The sequence below is a fragment of the Cebus imitator genome, unplaced genomic scaffold, assembly GCF_001604975.1.
Source record: "Cebus imitator isolate Cc_AM_T3 unplaced genomic scaffold, Cebus_imitator-1.0 Scaffold917, whole genome shotgun sequence".
NCBI lineage: Eukaryota > Metazoa > Chordata > Mammalia > Primates > Cebidae > Cebus > Cebus imitator.
Window position 1 is genome coordinate 15,181 of NW_016108232.1, and position 10,208 is coordinate 25,388.

The 10,208-nt window shown below is 41.8% G+C and overlaps 1 non-coding gene across 1 annotated transcript; it reads right to left on the bottom strand.

Annotated features, from left to right (window-relative positions):
* Window positions 1–4,831: 4,831 nt before the first annotated feature.
* TRNAN-GUU lies at window positions 4,832–4,906 on the bottom strand. Its single transcript has one exon. It is a non-coding gene; the product is annotated as a tRNA-Asn (tRNA).
* Between the last annotated feature and the right edge of the window lie 5,302 nt (window positions 4,907–10,208).

The following is a 10,208-nucleotide window of genomic DNA, read 5'->3' on the forward strand; positions in this document are numbered from 1 at the left end:
ATTCTGTCATTTCATCACACTCATTCTCCCTCCAGCCTTGTTCCCTTGCTGGTGAGGAGTTGTGATCCCTTGTAGGAGGAGAGGTGTTCTGGTTCTGGTGTTTTCATCCTTTTTGCGCTGGTTTCTTCCCATCTTTAAGGATTTATCCACCTGTCGACTTTGTAGTTGCTGGCTTTCAGATTGGGTCTCAAATCTTTCAGATTGATGTTCTGTTTGTTGATGATGAGATTTTTTCTGTTTCTTGGTTTTCCTTCTGACAGTCTGGCCCTTCTGCTGAAGGTCTGCTGAGGTTCACTCCAGGCCCTGCTTGCCTGGGGTTCACCTGCTGCAGCTGCTGAACAGTAAGGGTTGTTACCAGTTTTCTTCTTCGAAGCATGAAGAAAAATTTGAATCACTTCCAAAGCTGTGCACCACTTAGGCAAATCAGTGACAAGTTAGTATTTTCAGTAACTGGCACTCACAGGCAAATGTGTAATGGATTAATCCCATATTATTTAAATGCTTCCAAAAAGCAGTAGGAAAATTGCCATTAGAGATAAACTGACAAATATAGCCAATAGGCAAGTATTTGACAATTCTGTCAACTTATTTTAAAAACTGAACTTATCAAAATTGCCATTCTCTAAGCCAGCGATCTGAGTTTCCATAGAGGATGGAGTGGAATGGAGGGACCTCTGTATAAATCTACCTTCTCGGGGAGTGGGATGGTTCAGCAATTACCAGAGTAACATGTGAAGAAATAGGAGATTCCTACATGCTCCTGTGGATCCAGAAGAGACCATTAACAGGGCTGGAAGATTTCCAGCTCAGGTACCCATGAAGACCATATATTTGGTGAATCCATGCAATGATAGTTAGAATAAAAACACATTTCTCTGAATATTATAAAGCCATTACTCATAAAAATTTTACAGACTTTTATCTAAAGAAATTTCCAGGAAAGTGTTAAGAACTAGTATTGCAATTAAGGTGTGGAGGATAGATGCAGGACCTGAGAGCTGCTCTGAGGAGCAATGACTTAATGCTGTTAGTGGGAAGTCTCTTACTCACTGCGGGATGCAGAGGAGAATTCTGCTTCCTCAGGCTAAGGCTTCTGCTCATCTATTCCCTCCCTATCAAGTCCCTTCTTCTCTGAGGGCTGATGCATCCCAGCCTGCATTTGGAGCATTTTCTCATGAAGAGCTCTCTTACAGTCATCTTTGAGAGGAAGGACAGAGAAGAAAGTTGTCTATGTCTCCACAATGGCCAGGTTTTTCTCCAAAGCTACCAAAAGGAATTGAAAAAAAGTCATGGGTTACAGAAGTTGGATTATTACTGGGGATCGTGTAGGAGGGTGTAATTGCAAGAGCAGAGCCCATGAAGAAGTAAGGAGTGAGCCTACAATGTGCCCCCTTGAGGAGAACATCCTCAGCCACAAGGGCCCAGCCACCCACTGGGTTAAGGAGAGAAACAGCATGTACTGGGGACTGGGAGTGCTGCGATGAGGAGGAAAGGGAGGGTGCACAATGTTTTAGAAGAAAACACAGGCAAATGATTAAAAAAATGAATGAAAAGAAACGAGGTTTAAATTGAGCTAAGGGGTATTTTTGTTTCTTATAGTTGAGATAAGGAACCCAGGGAATGTCGCTTCAGAGGTCAGGAAGCATTTTAGCTTCCAAAAGTTTTGAGAGTCATGAAGGCAGGGACACACTTTGAGATGCCAGAGCTCAAATCCCATATCACTGGGACATCAACAACAGTGCTATGGGGAAGACTCGGGGTGCCAACTCTTGAGTCGAAATCACAGAATTAGAATGTGGAGGTAGGTACAGAAGCCTGGAAAGTCCCGAATTCTGATGGCCTGCCACACTCAATGCAAGGCTGCCTGTTTCACCCTGGAGGTCCCTATATCAGTGGAGGATATCCCCTCATCAGCCAGCTTTAATATTTGTATACACTTTTGCTTGTATTGCCAATCAATTTCTAACCACAGCAAAATAACCTAAGCACGCCTCTCCTTGAAAACATCCACATATTTTCTCAGCACATTTTATTTTCTTGAGGACAGTTTCAATAAAAACATTTCTTGTGGCTTTTCCTCAATAATTTTTTCTTTAACTTCTGGTGATTCTTACTGTTCCTTTTCAGGAACTCTCCAGGTTTTCACTTCCTATATTCTCACAAGAATATAGTGACCTAAACTGGAGTATAAACATCTAAGTATGACTAATAAATTTAGCATCATGCTGTTTTACATTTAATACATAATAAATAATACACCCCAATGCAATACTTGCTTCCTTTCCCTTGCAGTAGCAATGTGTAGGGGTTTCATTTAATATAATGAAGTCCATTTTAACCTTCCAAACTCCCACCCACCCACTTTTGTTTGCACTCATGGGAAGGCTCAGTCTATATTTGCTTTGCCCACATTCCTAGGCTACAAACTTTTAGGCCTCCCCATTAGTAAGGCACCATTTTTTGGAGGGTACTGAATTTTTGTTTCTGTCTCCTTTGCACCCCTACCAATGAAAGCTGCTTTCAGCCACTCTCTGCTAGCCTCTCACCAACACAGAGCTGAATTTGCAAATACCTTGAGGGGAAAACCTTTACCAAGTGTTCAGTTCACGTCTCAATTCACTCTAGAATCTCGGCTTTTCAAGTCAGAATACCTGGAGAGTTCCACATGTCTACCACTCCCCACCCCCATGAGGTTACTTAAAGTGCTACTGTTTTCTCTAACTCTTAACCACTACCCTCTCCCCAGCTTCTCACCCTCTGGTCCCTTGCCAAGAACTAGCAAACGCCCTCAGGAGGAAAAAATTGTTTCATTTCAAGAGCTTCTCTCTCTCTCTCTCTTTCTCTCTCTCTGTTTCTCTCTTTCTCTCACTCACTCTCTCTCTCCACCCCATTTCTGTAGCAGGCCCTGTGGTTCCAAGCTTTTGAAAGACTTCAAATAGAATTTCTTTAAACCAGATTTTATCTACTTCTTTTCAAAGGGAGTGCTGGTTTGCTACAAAATTCCATAGTAACTGAAAAAGGAAATCTACAAATTCCAGGCAAATCAAATTTTCCTACGTTGATTTCTGAAGAAAACAAAAAAAGAGAAGAGGTCCCTGGTAGTTACATTCTTGCTTTATTCTTGTAATTCCTGGGTTAAATTTGAATGGATATTAAAGGCTTTTGCTAGAATCATGTGCAAAAGACTGTCTATCATGAGCTAAACAATCATGTCTGTCCAAGGTCCAAGAACTTGATATAGTTGGATCCAGTCCCCTGATTCCCTAACAGAGATCTTGTAGCAGGATAGACTCCTGCTATAGGACTCTATGTCTGCACTTTGAGTAGGCCCTTCAAGTAACCAGTTTTTCAGACACCTGGCCATGAATGTGGGGAGAAGAGGTCAACCAAACCATTGAACACTCCTAATTTATTTTAGGGAATGTTGAAAGTTCTCACTGGTGCAGTTAGAAAGGAAAACAAAGACATAATTGTTGTACTGGAGCGAGCATAGAAAGTCAACACCAAGACAAAAGTATGCCAAATTGCAGGGTCTTTATTGCCAGCAGCCACGGAGAACTCGCCTCTCTCCAACCTGTGGTCCCGAAGGAAGGGTGTCACGACCTTTATACCTGTAAATCAACTCGGGGGTCAGGGTGGGGGCAGAGGTGTATGGGAGGGGCTTCAGACATTCCAAGGGCCAGTGGATTCTGTAAATTACCTCTTGGGTGGAGATGAGGGTGAGGGGCTCCGAACATTAGGGCCAGGGGACTTTAGACATTCCGATTTTTACTTAAGTGGCTCACAGAAGTTAAGATAAGTGTTACTTTACACATGGTCTGGGTAGGGTGGAAATTACAGACCTTAATTACTTATTACAAGACACAGGGGCCAAGATGGCATGGGTATGGACTGCCTGCCGGTCACATTAGGGGTTACAGAGAACAGTTTCAACAGAAAGCTGAGGTATGGTTAATGTATGCAGTTTTATGGGGTGTTTACCATGTCACATTATAATAGTAATAATAGTAATAACTGATTAAAGAGCATTATTCCATGACTGGCATGGTTCCTAAGTGCTTTACTGTGGAGTAACTTATTTCATCCACATAACAACCCTGTAAGATAGTGGGTTTTTGTAGTTGTTGTTGTTGTGGTTTTCTTGTTTTTTGTTGTTTTTTGAGACGGAGTCTTACTTTGTCACCCAGGCTGTAGTGCAGTGGCATGATGTTGGCTAACCGCAACCTCTGCCTCCCAGGTTCAAGCCTCCTGAATACCTGGATCACAGGTGCCTGTCACCACACCCAGCTAATTATTGCATTCTTAGTAGAGACAGGGTTTCACCATGTTGGCCAGGCTGGTCTCAAACTCCTGACCTCAGGTGATCTGCCAGCCATGGCCTACCAAAGTGCTGAGACAGGCTGAGACACCGTGCGCAGCTGATAGTGTTTATTATTATAATCCCTTGATGCAGATGAGAACATTGTACTCATTCTACTGATAACATTATTGATTGAGCAATTATTAAATCTAGGCACATCCTGCAAATAAGGTATTATTACCATCCTCATATTACAGTTGAAAAAAATATTGAGGTACAAAAAGCTTGTAAGTAGCCCAAGGGCACAGACAAAAAGAAACAAGATTTCACCCAGAACACCTCCCTGCACAGGTCACAAAAAATCTCTCTTGTTCCCTGGTCAAAAAACTTCTGTACTTTCCAACTACATTTCTTCCCAGCACAAACTTCTGGGAGAATGAGAAGCAGCCGCTACATGACAGGAGGGGAAGGGAGGTATTGCCTTCAAGGGAGCTGACCACCCTGGGAATTATAAAAGGTCAATAACAATGATGCCCCTGGGTGGGCTCAAACCACCAACCTTTCTGGTTAACAGCCAAACGCGCTAACCAATTGCGCCACAGAGACACAGAAAGAAATATTCCTTCATTCTAAAAGAGAGTAAGCTGTCACTAAATGCTAGCTAGCAGAGTTGTCCTTCTGCAAATGACTGAGTAATCTCCAATGCCTCGGATAGCCAGAGCAGTCAGAGGGACAAAACCTGTGTCTTGTCTGTCAAGTTTGAAACCTGTGCATTTGGTGATTCTGAAACACCCCGTTCCCTGCTTTGCCCCCTCACCTGCCTCAGAAGCCAGAGTCTCTGGAGATGCCAGGATTGCAACTCCTGTTAGAGCAACTTGGGCCCCAGGGAAGCTGACTGCCCAGGGTGCTCAATGAGGACGTGTTGAATTAATAATACATTTGAGAGGCTGAGTACACAATCGGACAATGGCCTGACTGTATTATAAAAAGAGAACTTTAATCTAAAAACTGGGGCCACCTGCCCAGGAAATCAACCTCCTTATGTACAAATAAACAACCAGGGAATCCAGCCTGCTATTATACAAGTCAGACATGCTGGTAGCCAGACGGTTTAACAAGCAATAGTCTGTAACAATCCTCTGGAAAGGGCCTGAGCTTGGTTAGTAATTGACACTTTCCCTAATTTATGTTCCCACTTGCAAAGTAGGACCCATCAGTGAAAGCCAAATATGCACCCCTAACCAAGCACACAGGTTGTCCCGCTTCTGGTTCACCCCTGGGCAGCTTCCCCACGCCAACAGCCTCCAATCAGGGCACACCTGAAGCCTTCCCTGTCCTCAGCTGTAAAGCCCTCCCACTCCTCTGCCTGCCTGCAAAGCTTTCTCAAAATGTAAGTACTGGTGGCTGATGCCCTTATGTCAGAATAAATAACCATTGCATTTTTTATTTGGTTAGCCTTCATTTCCACACTCTGTCATCTTTAAGCTTTTAGTCCTTTGAAGAATTCTGAGAGTGGAAAATAAATGAAAGGTTTTTTCAAAGGGGGGAGTTCTTTTTTAAAAGTCTTTCTTCTGGTCCCATGGGGTAGGCAACAAAGGGGTGTGGAGTGCACCATCTGCGCTACTGCAGCTCCTGGCTCTCAACAGAACGGAGATCTGAGGGGTCTGTGGGGTCAGCAGGCAACAGCAGGAAAGGGGCAGAGACCAAAGGAGCCATGAAGAGAGGAACGGCGCATAGGGACAATGAGATCTCTCGGGAGACTTATGGGGAGGCAAAATCTGGTTGTGAGAGATGCGAATGGTTTTTGTCATGCATTTGAATGGAAAAAAAATAGAAAAGAACTTGAAAGAGAAAAAAAATGCAAGAACTTCTAGCTATACAAGAGTGAAATGGGAAAATATTGTGGATATTTTTGCATCAAAAATATTAAAAGCAGCCCAGTGGCCACCCCAGACTATCATGCGCCATGGTGGTATAATAGCGTTCTTCATTGTGGCCGACTCATCCGTGGCTGGAATTGGAGCCAGAGCAGCATCTGGCTCCTTTCCTGGCAAGATTTGGTATGTGTTACAGTTTCACTTTTTAAATTCCCTACCAACTGCACCCAGGAGCTGTGGTCAGAGAGCAAGGTTTACTGTGTCTCCCTGTGAGGCACTCAGGACTACAGAAGGAAACCCCAACAGTGCATTAACCTAGGGCAGAGTCTTTGGAGAAGGTTAGAAGGGGCTGTGTATCTGCGCACGTGCAGGAACCATCTCAAATGGTAAAGCTCCGACTCTCCAGGAGCCTTGTCTGTGGCTTAGCTGATGTAATGGTGTGGTAATAACCATTTTTCTGGTTTAGATATTTCAAAGGGCAGTAAGTCCTTTTTAGATGCAATGACAATGAGTTTTGTATAAGTTCTCATTCAACAGGGTATTTTACAATAAAATCTGATCATATAAAACCCAATCAATATAATATAACCTAAACTGGATGCCATCTTTCTCCTCCCCTACCCCATTTTTTGGCAGGTGGGGGGAGCACTGACAGTACATTATTGATGTATAATTTCACATAGAGTAAAACACACAAGCCGTAAGGGCATAGAAATGTAACTATCACCTAGATCAAGTTATAGAAAATTTCCATCAGCCCAGAAAGTTTAGTAGCCTGCTTTAGATTCCCACTGACCTTCTTTCACTTAGGCAAACCATTCTGATTTCTATGTTGACAGATGAATGTTGACTGTTTCTGAAATTCACATAAACGAATATACTTTTCTATGTCTGGCTTCTACTTTCATGCAGCATAATGTTTTTGAAATGCATCCATGTTTTGAGTGTACTATTTTGGTGTTATGGATGACTGCTATTTCTATGTGGATGCTTGGGTTATTTCCAATTCTAGCTCTCATGAACAAAGCTGCTATATTCGAGTGCAATTCTTTTTGTAGACATGTACACTCATTTTTCTTGAGTTTATACTTTGAAGTGGAGTTGCTAGGTCATGGAGTAGGTCTAAATTTAACTTTATTATTGACTGCCAAACAGTTTTCCAGAATGGTTGTGCTATTTTACCTTCTCACCAGCAATGAGAATATAGTTACTCCACATTCTTGTCAGTACATCTTGTCTTTCAAATTTTGAACTGTTAAAATACCTTAAACCAAGTTTAAGGTAAAATACATTTTACTGTTCGAGCTGTTAAAATACCTTAAGCCAAGTAGCTTACACACAACAGAAATTTATTTTTCACAGTTCTGGAGGCTGGAAAGTCTAAGTTCAAGGCGCCAGCAGATTCTGTGTCTGATGAGGGCTCACTTTCTGGTTCATAGGCCGTGCCTTCTCCATGTGTCCTCACGTGGTGGAAGGGCAAACAGGCTCCCTTCAGCCTCTTTTATAGAGATACTAATCCTATGCACGCAGGCAGAGTCCTCATGATCTGATCACCTTCCAATGGCCTAAACCTCCTGTTATCACCAACTCGGGGATTAAGAGTTCAACAAATAAATTTGGTGACACACAAATATTCAGACCATAGCAGTGCATAAAGGTATCTCATCACTGAGGTCTTAATTTGTGTTTCCCTAACAAGTAATGATTTTGAACATTTTCTCTTATGTCTTTTGGCCATTTAGAAATTTTGTATGTGTGAAGAAAGCCTATTCTAGTATTTTGCTCACTTTTAAGTAGTGTGGCTTTCATTACTGATTTCAAAAATTTCTCTTTAAATATTTGATATATGAGTCATTTTTCTTTTTATTATTTATTTATTTAATTATTTTCTTCCCCATTTATTTTATTGCATTTTAGGTTTTGGGGTACATGTGAAGAACATGAAAAATTGTTGCATAGGTACACACGTGGCAGTGTGATTTGCTGCCTTCCTCCCCATCACCTACATCTGGCATTTCTCCCCTTGCTATCTCTCCCCAGCACCCCACCCCCCACCGTCCCCCCCCCATTTCCCCCCAACTCACCCCAGTGTGTAGTGCTCCCCTCCCTGTGTCCATGTGTTCTCATAGTTCAACACCCGCCTATGAATGAGAACATGCGGTGTTTGATCTTCTGCTCTTGTGTCAGTTTGCTGAGAATGATGGTTTCCAGGTTCATCCATGTCCCTACAAAGGACCCAAGCTCATCGATTTTGATGGCTGCATAATATTCCATGGTGCATATGTGCCACATTTTCCCTATCCAGTCTATTGTATATGGGCATTTGGGTTGGTTCCAGGTCTTTGCTATTGAAAACAGTGCTGCAATGAACATTGGTGTGCACGTGTCCTTATAGTAGAACGATTTGTAACCCTTTGGATATACACCCAGTAATGGGATTGCTGGGTCAAATGGAATTTCTATTTCTAGGTCCTTGAGGAATCGCCACACTGTCTTCCACAATGGTTGAACTAATTTACACTCCCACCAACAGTGCAAAACTGTTCGTTTTTCAAGAATGGTTGTGCTGTTTTACCTTCTTGCTAGCAATGAAAGTATAGTTACTCCACATTCTTGTCAGTACATCTTGTCTTTCAAATTTTGAGCTGTTAAAATAAACCGGGTTTAAGGTAAAATACATTTTACTGTTTGAGATGTTAAAATACCTTAAACTGAGTAGCTTACAAATAACAGAAATTTATTTCTCACAGTTCTGGAGGCTGGGAAGTCCAAGTTCAAGGTGCCAGCCACTTCTGTGTCTGCTGAGGGCTCACTCTCTGGTTCATAGGCCGTGCCTTCTCCATGTGTCCTCACATGGTGGAAGGACAAACACGCTCCCTCCAGCCTCTTTTATAGAGATACTAATCCTGTGCATGCAGGAAGAGTCCTCATGATCTGATCACTTTCCAAGGGCCTACACCTCCTATTATCACCAACTTGGGCATTAGGACTTCAACAAATAAATTTGGTGGGGGAAAGGCAGACAAAGAAGCGTTCAGACCATAGCAGTGCATAAAGGTGTCTCATCACTGAGGTTTTAATTTATCATAACAAGTAATGATTTTGAACATTTTCACTTATGTCTTTTGGCCATTTAAAAATTTTATATGTATGAAGAAAGCCTATTCTAGCATTTTGCTCACTTTTAAAAAATGTAGCTTTTATTATTGATTTCTAAAATTTCTCTTCAAATATTCGATATCTGAGTCATTTTTCAAATAAGCATACTGCAAATATCTACTCACAGTCTATGGCTTGCCTTCTTTCTTATGGTAATTTTTTGATCAGCAGCAGTTTTTAATTTTGATGAAGTCCAATTTTCTTTTTTTTTTAATTTTGTGACCTCTAAGGCATCTTTCCTACCCCAAATTATGAATATATTTTCCTACATTTTCTTCCAAAAATGTGTGTTTATATTTGTAATTCTATAATTCTTCTCAATTTCATCTCTTGATCTCAGCACAATGCTTAACCGCTATAAAATCTGCAGTCTGCAGACCAACAGTCCAATCGCCCAGAAACTTGCATAACCCTTCATGTAACAACATTTAGAGTAGCTTCCTGTTGTGCTCTTTGACAATCCTTGTGCTCCCACTCCTCACTCACTCCCTCTCTTGCTTTCTCCCTTCTTCTCTCTCCTCTTCTCAACCTCACAAGAGAAAACCAGAAAGATCTAAAACTAAGGAGAAGAAATACCTGGTCTAATCTGTGCTCAAGATATTAGAGCACAAGAAGAAGAAAGACTGAGTCTGATCTGTGCTCAAAACACACCTGTATTCTGGTTTGTAAATCTGGTTCTGCTCCTGTGTGACCTTGGATAAATAAGCTTTATGTGCCTCAATTCTTTCTTCTGTAAAATGGGGCTAATAAGAGTAGTCTTAGGACAAGCATGGTGGCTTATGCTTGTACTCATAGCACTTTGGTATGCTGAAGCATGTAGATCACTTGAGGTCAGGAGTTCAAGATCAACCTGGGCAACATGGTGAAACTCT